The sequence below is a fragment of the Erinaceus europaeus genome, chromosome 1 (assembly GCF_950295315.1).
Source record: "Erinaceus europaeus chromosome 1, mEriEur2.1, whole genome shotgun sequence".
NCBI classification, from domain to species: domain Eukaryota; kingdom Metazoa; phylum Chordata; class Mammalia; order Eulipotyphla; family Erinaceidae; genus Erinaceus; species Erinaceus europaeus.
Window position 1 is genome coordinate 92,763,208 of NC_080162.1, and position 7,187 is coordinate 92,770,394.

At 41.7% G+C, this 7,187-nt stretch overlaps 1 non-coding gene across 1 annotated transcript; it reads left to right on the forward strand.

The window, feature by feature from the left end:
- Positions 1-5,902: 5,902 nt before the first annotated feature.
- TRNAK-CUU (transfer RNA lysine (anticodon CUU)) lies at positions 5,903-5,975 on the forward strand. Its single transcript has one exon. It is a non-coding gene; the product is annotated as a tRNA-Lys (tRNA).
- Positions 5,976-7,187: the final 1,212 nt, after the last annotated feature.

The window sequence follows — 7,187 nt, forward strand, 5'->3', positions numbered from 1 at the left end:
ATTGATTTACGGATGTTGAACCAGCCTTGCATTCCTGGGATGAATCCCACTTGGTCATGATGAACAATCTTTTTGATGTGTTGCTGTATCTGGTTGGCCAAGATCTTGTTTAATATTTTGGCATCTATGTTCATCAGAGATATTGGTCTGTAGTTTTCCTTTTTTGTTCTGCCCTATCAGCTTTTGGTATAATGGGTGATTTTGGCTTCATAAAAGGTGGAAGTTAGTATTCCTGTTTCTTCAATCTTATGGAGTAGCTTAAGAAGTATGGGTATTAACTGTTTCCTGAAAGTTTTGTAGAATTCATTTGTGAAGCCATCTGGTCCAGGACTTTTGTTGTTGGGGAGATTCTTAATAACGGTTTCAATTTCTTTGTCTGTGATTGGTGTATTTAGATTTTGTAGTTCTTCTTGGTTCAGTTTTGGAAGTGCATAGGTTTCTAGGAATTGTTCCATTTCTTCCAGATTCTCTAGCTTGGTGGCATATAGTTCTTTATAGAAGTTTCGCAGAATTCTCTGGATTTCTGTGGTGTCAGTTGTGATATCTCCTGCATCGTTTACAATTCTATTAATTTGAGTCTTCTCTCTTTTTTGTTTGGTGAGTCTGGCTAGGGGTTTGTCAATTTTGTTTAATCTTTCAAAGAACCAACATTTGGCTTCATTGATCTTTTGTATGGTTCTTTTATTTTCGATGTTGTTTATTTCTGCTCTAACTTTAGTGATTTCTGTCCTTCTGGTTGCTTTAGGGTTCCTTTGTTCCTCTTCCTCTAAGTCCTTGAGGTGTGTAGTAAGGTCGTTCATTTGGGCTTTGTCTTGGTGTTTAATATGTGATTGTATGGCTATAAGTTTCCCTCTCAGTACTGCTTTCGCTGTGTCCCAAATATTTTGATAGGTTGTGTCTTCATTTTCATTAGTTTCCAGGAACATTTGAATTTCCTGTTTGAGTGAGTCTCTGACCCATTGGTTCTTAAGGAGCATGTTGTTTAGTTTCCAAATTCTACGTCTTTTAATAATTTTCCGTTTGTTGTTAAAAGTTGGTTTTACTCCACTGTGGTCTGAGAAGATACTTGGGATGATTTCAATGCTCTTGAATTTATTGATGCTGTCTTTGTGGCCTAACATGTGGTCTATCCTTGAGTATGTGTTGTGTGGATTTGAAAAGAAGGTGTATCCCAGTTTTTTGGGGTGGAGGAGTCTGAAAATTTCCAAGAGGTCTAGTCTGTCAATCTCTTCATTCAATTCTCTTGTATCTTTATTGGTTCTCCTGCTTTGTTGATCTGTCTAAGTGTGAGAGTGGGATATTGAAGTCTCCCACTATTATTGTATTACTATTGATGTATTTTTGAAATTCTTTCAGTAGGTGCTTAATGTATTTAGATTGTCCCTCGTTGGGTGCATAGATGTTAATAATTGTTAAGTCTTCTTGGCTGATTGATCCTCTAATCATTATGTAATGTCCTTGCCTATCTTTTATTACTTTATTTAATTTAAAATCTATCGTGTCTGAGATGAGAATGGCTGTTCCTGCCCTTTTTTGTGGACCGTTAGCCTGTATGATAGTTTTCCATCCTTTCACTTTAAGTCTGTGTTTATCTTGTTGTGACAGATGGAATTCTTGCAAGCAGCATATGGTTGGGTTATGTTTTCTGATCCATCCCCCCACCCTGTGCCTTTTGATGGGTGAGTTTAAGCCATTGACATTTATTGATATTATGGATTTAATATATTGTAGTGCCATTGTTCTAAAAGACAATTTGTTTACTCTGATATATTACAAGTATTATAGTGATGTTCTTGTTTATAAGAGGTCTTTTAGTACCTCTTTCAGGGCCGGCTTGGTGATAGTTGCCTCCTTTAACTGTTGTTTGTCTAAGAAGGTTTTGATCCCTCCATCTAGCTTGAATGAAAGTCTAGCAGGATATATTATCCTTGGTTGAAACCCTTTTTCATTCAGGGCTCGATAGATATCTTGCCACTCCCTTCTGGCTTTTAGAGTTTGAGTTGAGAAATCTGCAGAAAGTCTTATGGGTATGTATGTGACTTTTTGTTTCTCTCTTGCAGCCTTTAGGATCCTTTCTTTATCCTTACTTCTTCTCATTGTGACTATGATGTGTCTTGGTGTTTTCAGGTCTGGGTTGATTCTGTTTGGTACTCTCTGGGCCTCTTGCACCTTGATATCCTTTCTGTTATTCAGGTCTCGGAAGTTTTCTTGTATTATTTCCTCTAGAATGTTTGCTTCCCCTTCCTCTCTTTCTTCCTCTGCCAGGCCAATTATACGAATGTTACTTCTTTTGAGATCATCCCATATGTCTCTGTTGTTGTTTTCAGTGTCTCTCAATCTCTTTTTAAGCTCTTTCACCTCTTTCTTAGTTTTCTCTAACTCATCCTCTGTCTGACTAATTCTATTTTCTGCTTCTGTTAGTCTGCTTTCCCTTGCCTCAGCTTCTTTCTTCATTACAGCTATTTCAGCTTTCAGTTCTCTAATTGCCTCAAGATAATCAGTATTTTCCTTGAGGGTCTCAACTGTTGTTTCCCTAATACTGCCATTCCTTTCCTCCAATGTTGTTTTCATTTCTCTGATTAATAAGTTTATTATTGCTTGCATACTTTTCTTATCTATGGTTACTTTTGACTGATTTGTGGTTTCTTCTGGGCCCTTGTCTTCATTCATTGGGGTAGCAGTTTTATTTGTTTTTAATCTACCCATTTTTTTTATTTATGTGTTTCTCTCTTTTTTTTTAATGCTCTGTTGTTCCTCAGTTGTTGTGTTTTGAGCACAAGTAACACTGTACTAAATACCTTTATGACAATTGCACTCACCAACCTCCGGAATTACAGTAGCAACTGAAGTAAGTGTTGAAGGAGTTTAATCGTTACCAGTTAGCCAAACAATTTCTCCAGTCCGTGAAAAAATAGTAACCAAATCCCAGTGAAGAAAGAGAAAAGAAAGAGAGGATAGCAAGAATAGACAGTTATGCAAATCTACACTCCAGTGTATATTCTAGGGGTAACAAGAGTGTAAATGGAACTAGAGCAGAGATACACACATAGAGAGTCCACTCTGGGTCAGATTTCTTCCCCAAAGTAATTCACAAATTCAGAAAGGCAAAGAAGAAAGAAGTGTATGACAAGATAAAAAAAAAAAGAGATAGAGAGAGATAAGAGAGAGAAAAGGGGGAAGATAAGAAGAAGAGTTGTAATTAAAGAGCAGTGCGAGGAACTTCCCAAATGTGTATCAGTGAATTTAAAAACAAAAACAAAAACAAAAAAAAAAACAAAACAAAAAAACACCCTGTTTGGTGGTATGGGGTATCCTGGTAGTAGCTGGTCCCAGGCACTGCTTATGGGGGGGGTGGGGCAGCGGGAAGGATGTATGCTTGAAAATTAAAAGGAAGAAAAAAGAATTTTTTCCCCTACTCTAATTATTAACCCAAATTAAGTTATAGACACCTCCTTGTTGTCACCGCTATGGTCCCTTATTGGCTGGCCTGCTGAAGGCAGAAAATCCTATTGTTTACAAGAGATGTGTCCGGATCTCCAAGGCTAGCCACTTCTCAGTCCGCCATCTTCCAGGAAACCCCCCCCTCCATACTTTTTTAAAGGATTTCTCAAAAATGAAAACTAGCTCCAAGTCCTTTGATCCAATGAGAGCTATACTCAAGAAGTCTTTGGATCCGCCCTCAGGGTCGCGGTGGACCCTGGAGACTCCCAAGAGGCAGCCCCCGAGCTGAAGTGCTCTCTCCGGGTCCTCTGCCCACCGAGCTCTGCAACCGGTGGAGGAGCCGCCTTCCTGGGCGGGCGGAGGACAATGCCCGGCGCACTCGCCTTGCCCGGCACCCTGGGAATTCTGGCGCCCCGCTGGTCCGTGTCACCTTTACTCTAATTCTTAACCCAAATTAAATTGTAATCACTTTTGGTGTCACCCCTTATTGACTGGCCTGCTAAAGGCAGAAAATCCTACCGTTGCCGACGATGCGATCAGAGCGCTCGCTGTTAGCGACTTCTCAGGCCGCCATCTTCCTCTCCCCCACAAAATGATTTCTTAAGGGTATTAGTAAGCACATTCAACAATAACTAACACCTTCTGTACTTTTACCCTTGATTAATCAAGGATGACCAAGTAGAACTAGTTAGAATCTTGGACTTTTGGGGCCACTTAGTTCTGTCCATGTGACTGGGTGTCTCTTTATACTTCTATTACCATTCAAACTGCATCTTTTCTGATGAGATGGTACATAAGAAATTCTATGGTAAATCCCCTTGGGACTGGTCATCAGAAGGGAATAGGGTGGGACTAAGTAAGCGATGGAGGGGGCTGGCAGTGGGATTATTCAGTACACAAGGACCCAAAACCAAGCCCTGTGCAAAAAACACAAGGGGGCACCTGCAGCACAGGTAGCTTCATGAGTAGTGGAGTGGTGCTTTCTCTCTATTTTTCTGCCTCTTCCTCTCAATCTCTCTGTTTTTCATGCTCTATCTAGAGGAAAGAAAATTTTTTAAAAAAATATATGGGTTTCAGGTGTGGTGGGATTCATGTAGACACTGAGTCCTAGTGATAGCTTCCATGGCAAAATAAATAAAGAATTAAATCTGGTCCTTAAAGTACAAACATAATCTATTTTTTTCCAGAGGTCTGCAAGTAAGAACAACACAGGCCTCAAATAATTATAATGTACCTTTGTTTGATCTTAATCCTTTTATCTTTGAGAAAAATTAGTCACTAATAAAAAGTCACTCAATTAAATATTTTTCAGATTTTTTTTTTTTTGTTTTGAACAGGTGAATAAGCTTTGCCAAGATTGCAGTCTGTCTGGATTCAACATGCTGCCAAGTATTATTACTTCTGTCCCATTTGTGCTGCACTTCCAAGACCTCCAGCTGAGACTATCTTTAACAATGGTGCTTGTATAGGGCCCTGGTACTTTTCCATCATTAAGAGTGTCTACTCATGTTCTCCAGAGAAGAAAGAGCCTGAGTTCCATTTCTGTGCTGGAATTATCTGGAGCTAAGAACAATCTGAGTGAGTTGCACTAGAAGATAAATCATTTCCATACTCCAATCCTGGAAATTTATGAAAGAGAAGAAAGTTTGCCTCTGATGATAAATTTCAGAGAAATCCGACAGGAGTCAGTGAATACTTTGATGCACTGACTGATTTTCCTAGAAAAGTGAAGATGTGTCAGCAGTGAGTGGGAGATGCTCCTGGCTGACTGAAGCAGACATTCTAGCCCAGTCAGTCACCAGGAGACCTCTTTGGTAACCATGGAAACAGCTGTAGGAAGTCTGAAGAGTACATGACACACTTTAACTCAGTTTAAATGCAAATTCTATGAGTAATTAAGAGGCAAACCACAGTAAGAACATTACAGGAGATATATAGTCACTGGAAAGGTAATAAATGCATGCCTGGTGTTGTTGAGGTTGTCTGGTGTCGGGCTGCACCGCGGAGAAGAGAGCGGACGTCCAGAGCAAAGGGGTACACAGATCTTTATTATAGGATGGGGGGGGAGGTTTGGTTCAGACCACGTGGAGCCAGCCAGCAATGGCCGACCACGGGGGGAGAGCAGGGAGCGAGACCTCAGAGAGGGAGAGCCGAGAGCCCAGAGAGAGCGAGGGGAGGGGTGAGGGGGCCTTTTATTGGGCGACAACCAGGGGTGACGTGTAGGGCCAGGATTGGTTGAAAGGGGGCACTCTAGGATTTAGCGAGGCATAGAAAAGCCTTAAAATAAATTAGAGGTCTTGGGGCCGAAACGATCTCAACCTATTCTCGAACTTTAAATGGGTAAGAAGCCCGGCTCGCTGGCGTGGAGCCGGGCGTGCAGTTTTATCCGGTAAAGCGAATGATTAGAGGTCTTGGGGCCGAAACGATCTCAACCTATTCTCAAACTTTAAATGGGTAAGAAGCCCGGCTAGCTCAGTCAGTAGAGCATGAGACTCTTAATCTCAGGGTCGTGGGTTCGAGCCCCACGTTGGGCGTCAGATGTTGTTGAGGTGGTCTGGTGTCGGGCTGCACCGCGGAGAAGAGAGCGGACGTCCAGAGCAAAGGGTACACAGATCTTTATTATAGGATGGGGGGGAGGTTTGGTTCAGACCACGTGGAGCCAGCCAGCAATGGCCGACCACGGGGGGAGAGCAGGGAGCGAGACCTCAGAGAGGGAGAGCCGAGAGCCCAGAGAGAGCGAGGGGAGGGGTGAGGGGGCTTTTTATTGGGCGACAACCAGGGGTGACGTGTAGGGCCAGGATTGGTTGAAAGGGGGCACTCTAGGATTTAGCGAGGCATAGAAAAACCTGGGGGTGGAGCCAGGATTGGTTGAAAGGGGGCACTCTAGGATTTAGCGGGGCATAGAAAAACCTGGGGGTGGAGACTGCATCAGAATAAGTCCTCAGCAACAGCCTGGAAATGGATATAATGAAAAATTTGACAGTTTGTCTCAGCAAGATATTTTTTCTTTAAAAAACCTCAATCATTTCTATCAACCCCTTCTGTTTTGGAAATTGTCATTTTAGGGATATTGAGGGTTGTTTTTTGTTGCTGTTGTTGTTTTGGTTTAGTTTGGTTTGTGTTATATAATAAAAACTCAGTCTTGCAATAGCTTCAGAACTTTTCTCATTAGCAGGTGTCTCTCAACTTCCCAAAAGTCTTCATTGGAGTGTTTCATGAGCTGGAGTTCTATCAACATTTTGGGTTCAATTTTCCTGTTGTTGTTGAAGAAAGAATCAACTGGCTTGGAAGGGAAATTTTTCTCTTCTGTTCATTTTTCCTCAGACTTGTACCTTAGATTGAATGCTGCATGTGGGCTCTTCAATTAAAAGTCCCTGGGGGATTTCAATGTGGGATTGAAAACTCCCCAATCTGCTCCCACAGACCTCTGGTACTTCTTCAAGTAATTGGAGGGTTCTGCTCAACAGGCTCGAGTGACAATGGAGGACAGAGTCCAGTCAGGTCATATTTGGACTGGGAATTAAAACTTCCATGACTCCTCTTCAGATAAATGGTCTAAATTAGCTGTGAAAATACAGCTGGCTAGACTTGTGTGGCTGTACTTGAAAAAAGCAGCAGCTCCTTAATTAGGGCTTCATTGCTTTTTGACACCTACACACCTAATGAGGGGCATTTGGCTGTGAGTAGAAGAGTCTGTGATTGCTGAGAGAACAGTTTTCTGCAGAGTGCCTCCCACCCTCACAACA